We start from the raw sequence: 13,245 nt of genomic DNA, 5'->3' as shown, positions 1-13,245 counted from the left end.
TCACTGAGACTAGCAGTGTATTCGTTAAATTTGAATCAGTCATTCGCCTTGTTTTGTTTTAGCCAGTTTTCTAGCTGGAAATGTTTGTTTACGTTCCAAAGCGGAAAAACGAAAATCTGGGCAAATTTTCTTTGTTCCGGGAGGTTTTCACATAGTCACCAGATGTTAATCATGCTAGAATTATTCTGGGATGAGGAAAGTCCATGAAATTTACTTTTCAATGATGAATTTGCTTTAAGTGATTAATTTCCATTTAGCTTTTGTTCGCCAGCTTTATTATTTGTTGTTCGCTAAACTGAATACGGATTTGTAAAAGCAAGTATGCAGTATTATTCTTTAGCTAAACAATGAAAGTGATTTCAAAATAACTCTTCCAATAAAAGGATTTGTTTCTTAATACTTGTTTTGCCAAATTAAATTTACCAGTAACAAATTCACTTCGTTATTTTATGTGCAGAAAATGGCTCAAATCATCATTTCCAGCTGGGAGACAAACAGCTTTAATTTTTGGCTTGAATGCATTGATGTCACTTACTAAACTTGGAAACGATTTGCTCTTCCCTTGCATTTCAACTTTAGAGCAATGAAATGGATGGTGAAAGCTTCTTTTCTGAATAAGAAAGTCATGAAGAACAATTTTTAGTTTCCAAAACATATCCAGCACCTGGCCTCAAGTCAGTGCACCTCAATGTGAAGGGCAAGATCGTCGCATTCGAAATCTGGCATTTCAAAAAACTGTGGGAATTCTCGTCTGTTCTAAGGTCTTGCTCTAATTATATTCAAACATTTCAAAAAGTGGCACCATAATAACATGCTGCAAATTTATAATTTCTCCCCAGAGTGACTGTTGCAGAGATATTTTAAGAAAGAGCGATGTAGAAATTCCTCAAGCGAAGCTTCGCTCCCAGCAACTCTTCTGGCCAGCACGAATCTGCGGAAAACCGCTGCGGATTCCGTTTTGCGGAGGAACACGTGCGTCTCTTGCCCCTCATCTTTGCGGTTATCCGCAAGACGCATGCATTGAAAAAATCTAACGCATACGGTTAAAACGCTTGCGGGTTGTGGATGAAAAGAACATGGAGGCAGTTAAAAGGCAGATTTCAGCTTCTAAACTTCATGAAATATTAAATATAAAAGATCCTATTTAATTCAGAAGGCTTGGGAGGAAATCTTGAGAGAGACTTATTGCCCGATAGGATGTGGTGAACAGTATACTGAACTTTTTTTTTACAGAGAGCTCTCCACCAAAGTATGATCAAGCTCACAATCTACTAGAGGAAATGGGGAAGATATCTGTTTTACTATTTGGTGTTCCCACCCTGTTTTGACAAATTCAAATGTTGATTTGGTAATTTTGATCTATTAGCCCAGCCTATATGAATCTAAACTGTGAATTGTAGTTGGGCCACACTCATGAGAAAGATGTAATATCCTATGTCAGAGATCAGGCAGGGAAAACTTATTTAGAAAATTGAATTTATTGACTCAGATGCTGAAAAAGTAACCAACTGCAAAGATCCTGGTAAGTTTGGGATATACAACCATAACGACGCAGCTAAGAAATACAACTTTTGATGTGAACAAAGTCTGCGGTTTCACCGCTGCGGCGATGCGGTGCGGAAAACGCACCGCATTGCGCTTTCCGCAACGTACCTGTCTGTATGAACAGTAGGTGAGAGTTGACAGTGCTCCGTCAGTACACACACTGATTTGCACTGACTCGAATCACTTTGTAAATTTTCCAGGCCCGATTTCAGTTTATAAAATACGTTTGTTCTAAATTCTTCTCTATGAAGTGACACGACATAGGGACCAGTCCTTCAAAGGGACTGAAGTTATCATCAATTCTTCATGAGAATTCAATGAGAAGAAAGTACAAGAATGGACGAGGTTTTTCAAGTTTCAACTGCCAAGACACGTTATTAGAGTTCGTTGGTACGCCTCGTCAAAGTCTGTTTTACATAGAAATTTGATCTGCTTTCCTTTTCGATGCTTCTATCAATATGTCAAGCAAACATGTCGAGGTATGGCTTAGCAATTTCTTCTCCATAAAAGAAAGGTTTCTTCTTTTTGACCAATGCAATGTCACAGGAGGCTTCTATCATCGCCAAAATTTCACAGTTTAAATTGTTATATTTGTCTGATTTCTTCCTGTTCTTAGTGATCTATTGTTTCTTTAGGTAAAAAACGAGCAAGAGTTTACTTTTCCGAATCTGCGACGAGTAATATTTCTTCAAATCATGCTTTCTATTCTATGAAAGTGTGATTTCCCACACAATACACAACGGTTCTTCTGACGGACATGCGATAAGCGACAACTCATTTTCCACTCATCATTGAATTAAACATTTATTATCACTTTTCACCTTTCTTTAACCCGTTTTCTTTTCACTGTTCATTCTGCCATGGGTAATATGAAATTCGAAAACAAAAATTAATTTAAAAAAAAGTACAAAGTACTAAAAATTACAAGACGATTACAAACTTATTTCTGCCTACCAAGAAATGTATAAAAAGAAGCTGAATAAAAAAAAGAAAAAGAGGGAAAAAAAAGATGCACATACAGAAAAAACAAATCAGCCTCTAAACAAGAAAATGAATATAGAATACAAAATTAATCCAAAAGACAGTCTTTATAATAATCAATAATGCTCAATGGACCAAAAAAACAAGTCAAACGATTTAAATTAATATTAAAACCTTCAAATTCAGTAAATTCACATCATCTAAAGGGTCTGGAACAGAATATTTTAATTTATTTAGAGAGTACGTACTTTTAAAATTAGTCTTGAAATGCATATGTGCAAGGAAGCCTCTAGCCTAACAAAATAAAGTCTCCCACGTTTTCCCTTAGGTTCTTTTCTGTTTTAGAGATATCATATCCCCATTCCCAAAACAAATCATGTGGATGTGCTTGTTCTTAGACTAGCAAAATCTTAAGTTACTTAAGAAAAGGTTAAATTTACAGAAAAGGTATTTTTAGCAAGCTTTTCCACGGTACGACACATGTTTGTATTTGACCGGAGAATTGGTTCTACTTTGGAATCGTTTCGTTCTAAGCATATTTTATTTTTTATAGCAGGTCTTTTTTCTACCAATTTGGAGTCCCTGAATACTTATATTTCTGAAAAAAACAAACAAAAGAAACAACCAGGAAAAACTACAAATTGTAATAGCATTCTACAGAAAACATGGAACATCTGAAGAAAATTTTGAATTCTCTGATTTAAAAAAAAAGAAGAAAAAAAAGGAAGCACCACAACAAAAGAGCCTATCGGAATCGACATATTTTTAATCTGACTTTGAGAACTAAGATATTTTGATTGGTTTGACATAATCGCTTTTCTGTAAACAAAAGCAAATGCAATTAAACACGATTAGAAAATGCAGTTGTCAGACATCTTAATGTCATGCATTGTCCTAACGAAGGAGATAAGAATCACACGCACTCTTGGTAACCCTTAAGGCCTGAAACAAGCAACACAACAAAGGGCAACAATACAAAACAGATTTGGGAACGGATAAACAAACTGCAAGCTCTGAACACAGATTGTTTTTGTTTTTTTATAGTGTTATTTCTATTATAGCAAGTGAGACAAACGATTAGAGGCGACACTCTTTACTTTACTCAGGAAACCCAAGGCTCTGAATGAAATAAGTAAAATTGCGATTCAAAATTTCGTTTTGTAAAATATGCGCGAATAGTTACCTGAAACACATCATCAAAGGTTCTCAACCATTAATAATTTCAGTTTAGTTTTATTGTTAAAGATAATACAAAATATCAATATTCGTCGTGCGGGGCTATCTCTCCGAAAAAGATACCTTCGTCCTTTTCAATAGAACAATAGATTGTATCTGAAATAGAAAGAATGAAATATTATTCTTCTTCTCTTGACTTTGTCTATATCGGAATACCATGCTGACGTTAAGTTCGTAGTTAACTATTTCAGGACCTTACTAAACCATCATATCTGAGATTTTTTTTTAAGACGCTTCTTGGCGGGCTTATTACTCACACATTTAAAGAGTTACCAAGGAAGGTATAGTAGGACAAAAAGGTGAAAAATAAAACAAGTAACCAGTCTAGCTGAATCTAGTACTTTTTTTCACGGCTCTTGCGTACATGTCTGTTCTAGTATGTTACTTAATCAAGGCTGCAGCGGTACCTGCAACCTAGTAAAAGATGAACCATGGCCCATAATAACCAAAAAGTAAAAGCACTTTAAACAAAACTAAAAAGCGAGAAAAAATTGTCATTTCTAGTTGATTCAAGAATGGTAACCATTATCTAAATTAGCTTAAGACTAATATGTTATTTTGAAAACACATTCAAGGTAATTTCTAAATTTAGCCTTAAACCCTCTTAAAAATGGCTTCGGATCAAAACCAAAACTACACAATTGGAATTGCCATTGCCAAAAACCCTATACGAAAGTTTAAACAGATATAAATTAAAACAAATAATCATTTTAAAGTTAACACAAACAAATATTATCACAAATGAAAGTGTAGCTATCGCCCTTTAAAACCTCTAAAGACAACAGTATTATTTTAACACGGACCTTTTCGCTACAGTTCGTTACCACGAACTGATTGATTGCTTAGAAAATAATCGTTTTGTAACGTTTTCGTCCCATTCAACAGTAAAACAAAACCCTGAATGACATATGGTACTGTTCTAGTAGCTGGAAAACACCCGACAATATTGTGTAGCGAACATGATAAAAGAAACTAGTCAAACAGGTTCTTTCAACGGAGAATTCCTATGCCGAGCATTGCAAACAGTGGTTTCTCACTGCGTTTACAATATTTAAACTTTAGTTTTTGGGGGTTGAAGGGGAAAAAAGGTACCTAGGTTAGGTTGCCTATTTAATATAAGCTATGCTTTACCCCCACCCCCTGATGTGCAAATATATAGCCGAAATTTGTTTCTAAACTATTATATTTTTATCCTATTTTGTTTTATTTCATTAGCATTAACCAAACTTCACTTCTCGCGTGTTTTCCAGCCTATACAACAGTACCGGACATATTTATGCACTTGGAAGACTTACCGCGAGATAGACAGATATACAGAAAAGCTGTATCTACGTTATTATTGAACATGTAAAAAAAGTACGGTACTAAACTTCAATATTCTTTCTTTCTTTACAGTGAGTACACTAAGGTAAACTGATAGGCTTATTGTAGTAGATTAAAAATTAGCCATGACTGTTGGGAACGCTAATTCAATAAAATGAATTCATGATATTAGATATTGCCTAGTGACAAAGTCTCTTAGGTTGAAGAATAATCAAGAAAACTTTATAAAACGCTGTTTTGGTGTAGCTTGGCGAAAGGATTCTGAAACAAGACGGGCATTCAAGCAAAGACTGGCTGAGACGTAATAGAAATTGTTTTTGTATTACCATTTGTACTTTCCAACAACCACCTTCAAGCAAAATAACAAAATCACTATGGAGCTTAGCATTTTTATCGGGAAACAAATCAGCTGAAATCGCTGACTAAGGAACCATGACAAATAACGAAAAAATACAATCTAGGAAAATAAGGTACTTAGGTTAGCGTCAATATTTTTTTTGTGGGGGGGGGGGGGAGGTAAATATTCTTTAAAGTGGAATTCAAACGAAGGAAAAATTTACTATCTGAAAAACTGTATAGTTATACTTGACGACTGCCTTCGTCTGTTAAAGTACGGCTTTAACTAGAGTAACTGCTTGGGCAACTCGAAGCGTTGTCTCGTTGGTTTCCCCGACAAACATGAAGCGGAGACACTATTTTCGGCTTATTTCTTTGCCATCGATTAAACGCTGTAGTTGTCAACACCCCAAAACTTGTAAAATCTTTTGTCCTTAGAACACCTCTGAGTTAAAAAAATTATAAAAAGAATTATTTGAATGTGACGTAACTTATATAAAAAATGTTTTTCATTCAAATGAAAATAAACATTGCCAAAGTTAAAATTGTCCTAAAAAAAAGTTGTCAAAACAATCTAATGTGTGAACTCTCTAGCCCACAAATTCACTGCATACACATTTCATTAACCCAGGTCATAATGCTGAAGAATAAGAATGACGTGATTGCTATTCCCTCATCCTTGTAAAGGCCAGAACCAACTGCTAACCTTACTAACATTGACAGTTCCATCCGATTTCTAGTTTCAGTCAGCAGACAATTTACGAAATCTACTCTCTTTAAGCAAGCAATAATTGTCTTTTTATTTATTTATAAATTTTTTCTTGAAAACGGCTCCATATTTTTTTTTTTTTTTTTAAATTGGCACACTAAGATTTTTGCCTTAAAAAGATCTAGATAGGTCACGAGTTTAGGAAGATTCGCTTAGAGCCTTATTTAAAAAAAAAAAAAAAATAAAAACATTTTTCATGTGAATGAATAAAGTCACATTCATATGCATTTAACGAGCAAATTACATCAATTCTTCCAAGGGATGGTCGTATCGTTTTTAGTACCTATAATGCATACGAAATTATACAAGATGATGAGTGAATCCGAACCCCTAAAGCAACCTGCCTAACACTCTGGGTCAACCTGCCTGAGACTCTAGGCGGCCGTGCCTCTCCAAAACCTAACAGACAAGTAATTGTCCAATAAGAGAATCAAGGTTACTCCCGCCGTTTAACCGTGCCTTTTACCCAAACACTTGGAAAACTATAAGTCTCCCCGTTCACTAGCAAGTCCAGGGGACTTGTCCGTCATCTGCCAATCATTAAACACGGTAGTCCGACTAAGACTCTAAGCGGGAGATCCTTTGGTCGCTTGTTCATCTGTGAGTCCAAACAAATTCAGTCCCCCGTTTTGCATACAAGTCACGAGTCAACCAAAAAATCTCGAACATCTCCATTACAACCCCATTGAATTGCCCTTATTCCATGACTATCTACCTTAGTTTTGCCCAAGGATGGATGGATGGATGATAGACTATTTATAAACAAGAGAAATTACGCCATTTTTAGACAATTCTGAAAAAGGCTTATGCCAGGTCTGCCTCTCACTCAGAGTATCTGTCTTGGCTTTTTCTGCAATTAGCCACGGCTAATCGTATTTAATTTAACTTTAACTTCTTTCCTCGTTGATAAGGGTCCTGCACCTGGAGGCAAAATAATACATCAAAAGAATAAGATTTTAATGTTGATTTCAAATATATAAGTTTCATCAAGTTTAGTCCTACCCATCAAAAGTTACGCGCCTGAGAAAATTTGGCTGATTTTCGAAAAAAGGGGGAAAGACCCCCTAAAAGTTATAGAACCTTTATGAAAATCACACCATCATATTCTGGGTATCAGAGAACCCTACTGTAGAGGTTTCAAGCTCCTATCGACAAAAATGTGGAATTTTACATTTTTTGCCAGAAGAAAGATCACGAGTACGTGTTTATTTTTTTTTTTTTTCCAGGGGTGATCGTATCGACCCAGTGGTCCTAGAACATCGTGAGAGGGCTCATTCAAACGGAAATTCAATTTTCTAGTGCCCTTTTAAAGTGACCAAAAAAATAGAGGGCAACTAGGCCCCCTCCCACGCTCATTTTTTCCCAAAATCACCAGATCAAAATTTTGAGACAGCCATTTTGTTCAGCATGTTGGAAAATATTACAAGTATGTCTTTTAGGATGACTTAATCCCCCGAAATTCCCGGGGGGAGGGCTGAAAGTTATGAACTTTACCCAAATGTTAACATATAGTATTGGTTATTGGGAATTATACAGACGTTTTCAGGGGATATTTTTCCTGGTAGTGGGGGAGGGGTGGGTTGGTCAGGGTTTATGTGGGAGGATCTTTCCATGAAGGAAGTTTTCATGGGGGAAGGGACATTGCTATGAAGGGGACGCCGGACTTCCCAGCATTATTAAAAAAAAATAAAATCAGAAATTAAATATAAAAAAACAATTTTTTCAACTGCAACAGCAGCAACATCAAAACTTTAAACGAATAGAAAATATTACACATATGATTGGGTTCACCCCCTAGTCAATACCTCGCTCTTTAAGCCAAAGCTTTTTTAGTACTTTCATAAGAGCTATTTATTCTAATTAACGGCCTTTGTGATTAAGCGGTCATTTTTAAAGAATTGGAACAAAATTCGAACTTTAGCTTAAAAGGCGAGGTATTGACTAGGGGGCGAACCCCCTAACATACGTAATAAAATATATGAATATAGAAGTTCGTTACGCAAGGTAATTCATAAGTTACGTATATTTATTACTAATAAAAACTTTCGTAAACAAAATTAAACAAGTTTTGAGAAAGCCATTTAACCAAATAAAAGTAAATTAATATGCAAATTTTGTTTTAATTATTCATGTACGGTGAGCCAAGATCAAACCCTGCATTTATTCAAAAACGTTCAAAAATTAAATAAAAAAAAAGTTTTTTAACTGAAAGTAAGGGACGACGTTAAAACTTAAAACGAACAGAAATTATTCCGTATATGAAAGGGGCTGTCCCCTCCTCAACGCCTCGCTATTTACGCTAAAGTTTGACTTTCTCAAAACTATATTTTTTTAAAAATAAAAAAATTTAGCTTAAAGAGCGAGGCGTTGAGGAGGGGACAGCCACATAAGGAATAATTTCTGTTCGTCTTAAGTTTTAACGTCGTTCCTTACTTTCAGTTAAAAAAACTTTTTTTTTTTATTTAATTTCAACAAGAAGCGAGAAATCACTCCGCAGCACAATTATTCAGTCTTAGTCTAAATGAAAGTAGATGAGAGATTAATTCCAAATCTTCCCCCCACCCTTTCCAAATTTATCTGAAGGCTCGTGAAAAGTTATCAGTTTGTACATTGAAATCTGCTCTCTTAGACATCGCCCCCATCCCTTCTTACACATAGACCTACCGCCCCTCCTTCGTAATAGCTAATGTTCAGTTATACATAACACAACATAATTTCATTAAAAATAAAATGAATCAACTTAGTTAAATCAAACATTAAGATAAATATCCGTATTAACCATTTATCTTATATGGACTACGTAAATTTCAGGAACGAATGCACCAACATGCAATATTACTTCCTCTGCAACGGGGACACATAAAATATGGGTTTTTGATAAGTTTGAATCGATTAACTCCCTCAGAATTTTCAATCGATAGCAACTAGTCGTATTTATGGTAAAATAGTAGCTTGCTGCCAAAAAATGCGAGAAAGCGACACTTTCTCGTGGCTTAATCCTTATGGTTACTTAAAAAGAGCCCTCGAACTTCTAATGTGTGTCATTGAGCTCTATCCCGATTTTCTTCGACCTTCGGTTTGATACGATCATCCCTGGGAAAAGGAACAAAAGAAAATAAACCCGCATCCACGATAGTAGTAATCTATCTATATATTTGACGAGTGCATATTTGACGAGTGTTTGCGTAATTTGTCTTATCTCTAGCATGTACAAGAATATGCAGCGTAGCTTCACGTGCATATTGCAAAAAAGCGTGCAAACCTATAAAGTGGCCAAACAAGTTTAGAGAGTATAGTCAAGGTTGTTTTTTTTTGTTTTTTTTTTAATCGAAAACTAGAGATTGTCAAATTGCGTATTTAGGAATGATTTTATAGGTAAAGCTGTCTATCACCCATACGTTATCCACTGTTCCATTTCTTTGAAGTTTGTGCTATCAAGAGTGGTTTCTGATTTTTTTTTTTGGGACAATTGCCTTTAGCCAAGAATAGTTTGATATGAATGTGTCGGTAGATAACATTTGCGAATTGGACTATACGAATGATATTAATTGAATAATAGGGAAAAAATAGAGCTAAATAACATTCGCGAATTGGATCGTATGAAGGTGGAGAAAAAAAGGGGGTGGTCTTATGACTTTACCTAGCTTTACTTCTTCGATGTGTACTGTATAATACACAAGTGGTGTTTGAACAGTGTTGTCAATTTAAAATAGAGTTTAACGTTATACTATACTAAAAAGTTGATACTAAGAGAGATGTAGATGGCAAGAAAAGAATTTTAATAACGGATATTTTTACTTCTTCGATGTGTTCTGTATAATACACAAGTAGTGGGGTGATGGGAGCGGGGTGTCTTAGAGTACTTATAGTGCTGTACTATTTGGCTCTTTTCAGAGCTAGGTTTCTTAGTCTCTCATAGGTGTGTGTTGTCTGAAACCTACAATTTGGGGTGGGTAGTTCGCTATTTCTGGCTTTTCAGAGCTAGTTTTCTTAGTCTCTCGTAGGTGTGTGTTGTGTGATACTTATGATTTGGGGTATGTAAATTACTATTTTGGGCTTTTCTGAGCTAGGTTTCTTATTCTTTCGTTGGTGTGTGTAATCTGAAACTGATGATTTCGGATGTGTAGTTTGCTATTTCCGGCTTTTATGAGCTAGGTTTCCTAGTATTTCGTAGGTGTGTGTTGTCTGAATCTTATGATTTGGGGTATGTAAATTACTATTTCGGGCTTTTCTGAACTAAGGTTTCTTAGTATTTCGTAGGTGTGTGTTGTCTGAAACTTATGATTTGGGGTGTGTAATTTGCTATTTCGGACTTTTCTTAGCCAGATTTCTTAGTATTTCGTAGGTGTGTGTTGTCTGAAACCTACGATTTGGGATATTTAGTTTGCAATATCCTTTTTTTCTGAGCTAGGTTTCATAGCCTTTTGTAGGTGTGTGTTGTCTGAAACATATGATTTGGGATGCTATTTGGGCTTTTAGAGCTAGGTTTCTTAGTCTCTCATAGGTGTGTGTTGTCTGAAACCTACTATTTGGGGTGGGTAGTTTGCTATTTTTGGCTTTTCAGATCTAGGTTTCTTAGTCTCTCATAGGTGTGTGTTGTCTGAAACCTACAATTTGGGGAGGGTAGTTTGCTATTTCTGGCTTTTATGATCTAGGTATCCTAGTATTTCGTATGAGTGTGTTGTCTGAAACTTATAATTTGGGGTATGTAAATTACTATTTCGCACTTTCTTAACTAGGGTTTCTTAGTATTTCATAGGTTTTTTTTATATGAAACTTATGATTGGAGGTGTTTAATATACTATTTTCGACTTTGCTGAACTAGGTTTCTTAGTATTTCGGATGTGTGCGTTGTCTGAAACTTAGGGTTTGAGAAGTGTAATTTTCTATTTCCGGCTTTTATGAGCTAGGTCTCCTAGTATTTCGTAGGTGCGTGTTATCTGAAACTTATGATTTGGGGTATGTAAATTACTATTTCGGTCTTTTCTGAGCTAAGGTTTCTTAGTATTTCCTAGCTGTGTGGTGTCTGAAACTTATGATTTGGGATGGTTAATTTGCTATTTCCGGCCTTTATTAGCTAGGTTTCTTAGTCTTTAGTAGGTATGTGTTGTCTGAATAGTCTCTCATAGGCGTGTGTTGTCTGAAACCTAAAATTTGGGGAGAGTAGTTTGCTATTTCTGGCTTTTATGAGCTAGGTCTCCTAGTATTTCGTAGGTGTATGTTGTCTGAAACTTATGATTTGGGGTATTTAAATTACTATTTCGGGCTTTTCTGAGCTAGATTTCTTAGTCTTTCGCTGGTTTGTATTGTCTGAAACCTAGGATTTGGCATGTGTAGTTTGCTATTTTGACTTTGCCGCGTTATATTTCTTAGCCTTTTATAGGTGTGTGTTGTCTGAAACTTATAATTTGGGGTGTGTAGTTTGCTATTTTTGACTTTTCTTAGCCAGATTTCTTAGTATTTCGTAGGTGTGTGTTGGCTGAAACTTATGATTTGAGATGTGTAATTTGCTATTTCAGGCTTTTATGAGCTAGGTCTCCTAGTATTTCGTAGGTGCGTGTTATCTGAAACTTATGATTTGGGGTATGTAAATTACTATTTCGGGCTTTTCTGAGCTAAGGTTTTTTAGTATTTTCTAAGTGTGTGTTGTCTGAAACTTATGATTTGGCATGTGTAATTTGCTATTTCCGACTTTTCTTAGCCAGATTTCTTAGTATTTCGTAGGTGTGTGTTTTCTGAAACTTATGATTTGAAATGTGTAATTTACTATTTCCGGCTTTTATGAGCTAGGTCTCCTAGTATTTCGTAGGTGCGTGTTGTCTGAAACTTATGATTTGGGGTATGTAAATTACTATTTCGGGCTTTTCTGAGCTAAGGTTTCTTAGTATTTCGTAGCTGTGTGTTGTCTGAAACTTATGATTTGGGGTGTGTAATTTGCTATTTCCGACTTTTCTTAGTCAGATTTCTTAGTATTTAGTAGGTATGTGTTGTCTGAAACTTATTATTTGGGGTATGGTTAATTTGCTATTTAAAGCTTTTCTGAGCTAGGTTTCTTAGTCTTTCGTAGGTATGTGTCGTCTGAAACCTATAAAAATAAACTATTTCCGTAAAATTTGAGCTAATAAGGGTTTTTGACCGTAAACTCTAGTTTTTTGTAAGAAAATTATGGAAAATACAATTTTCTGGTTTAAATGTGAAACTTAAGTCCAGTTATGAATCGAAAAATAAACTATTTCCCTAAAATCTGAGCTAATAAGTGTTTTTGACCGTAAACTCTAGTTTTTTTTGTAAGAAAATTATAGAAAATACAATTCTCTGGTTCAAATGTGAAACTTAAGTCCATTTTGGATCGAAAAATAAAAATATTTCCGTAAAATCTGAGCTAATAAGGGTTTTTGATCGTAAACTCTAGTTTTTTGTAAGAAAATTATGGAAAATACAATTCTCTGGTTCAAATGTGAAACTTAAGATCCATTTTGGATCGAAAAATAAAACTATTTCCGTAAAATCTAAGCTAATAAGGGTTTTTTTTACCGTAAACTCTAGTTTTTTGTAAGAAAATTATGGAAAATACAATTCGTTGGCTCATAGGTGGAACTTAAGTCCAGTTATGGATCGAAAAATAAACTATTTCTATAAAATCTGAGCTAATAAGGGTTTTTGACAGTAAACTCTAGTTTTTTGTATGAAAATTATGGAAAATACTATTCTCTGGTTCAAATGTGAAACTTAAGTCTATTTTTGGATCGAAAAATAAAACTATTTCCGTTAAATCTAAGCTAATAAGGGTTTTTGACCGTAAACTCTATTTTTTTTTTGTAAGAAAATTATGGAAAATACAATTCTCAGGTTCAAATGTGAAACTTAGGTCCATTTTGGATCGAAAAATAAACTATTTCTGTAAAATATGAGCTAATAAGGGATTTTGACCGTAAACTCTTGTTTTTTATAAGAAAATTTTGGAAAAAACAATTCTATGGTTCAAATGTGAAACTTAAGTCCATTTTTGGATCGAAAAATAAAACTATTTCCTTAAAATCTGAGCTAATGAGGGT

The 13,245-nt window shown here is 34.9% G+C and overlaps 1 protein-coding gene across 1 annotated transcript in view; it reads right to left on the bottom strand.

The window, feature by feature from the left end:
* Positions 1-3,739: 3,739 nt before the first annotated feature.
* The window catches only part of Orc4 (origin recognition complex subunit 4), a 365,469-nt gene continuing 355,963 nt past the window's right edge, over positions 3,740-13,245 (bottom strand). Inside the window, exon 10 of the mRNA XM_089088865.1 lies at positions 3,740-3,858. The gene's annotated coding sequence lies outside the window, so the exon portion shown is untranslated. The remainder of the gene's footprint in view (positions 3,859-13,245) is intronic.

Source organism: Artemia sp. Qi Xiang Cuo, chromosome 5 (genome assembly GCF_049724085.1).
Source record: "Artemia sp. Qi Xiang Cuo chromosome 5, ASM4972408v1, whole genome shotgun sequence".
NCBI lineage: Eukaryota > Metazoa > Arthropoda > Branchiopoda > Anostraca > Artemiidae > Artemia > Artemia sp. Qi Xiang Cuo.
This window is presented reverse-complemented; position numbering and strand designations above follow the sequence as displayed.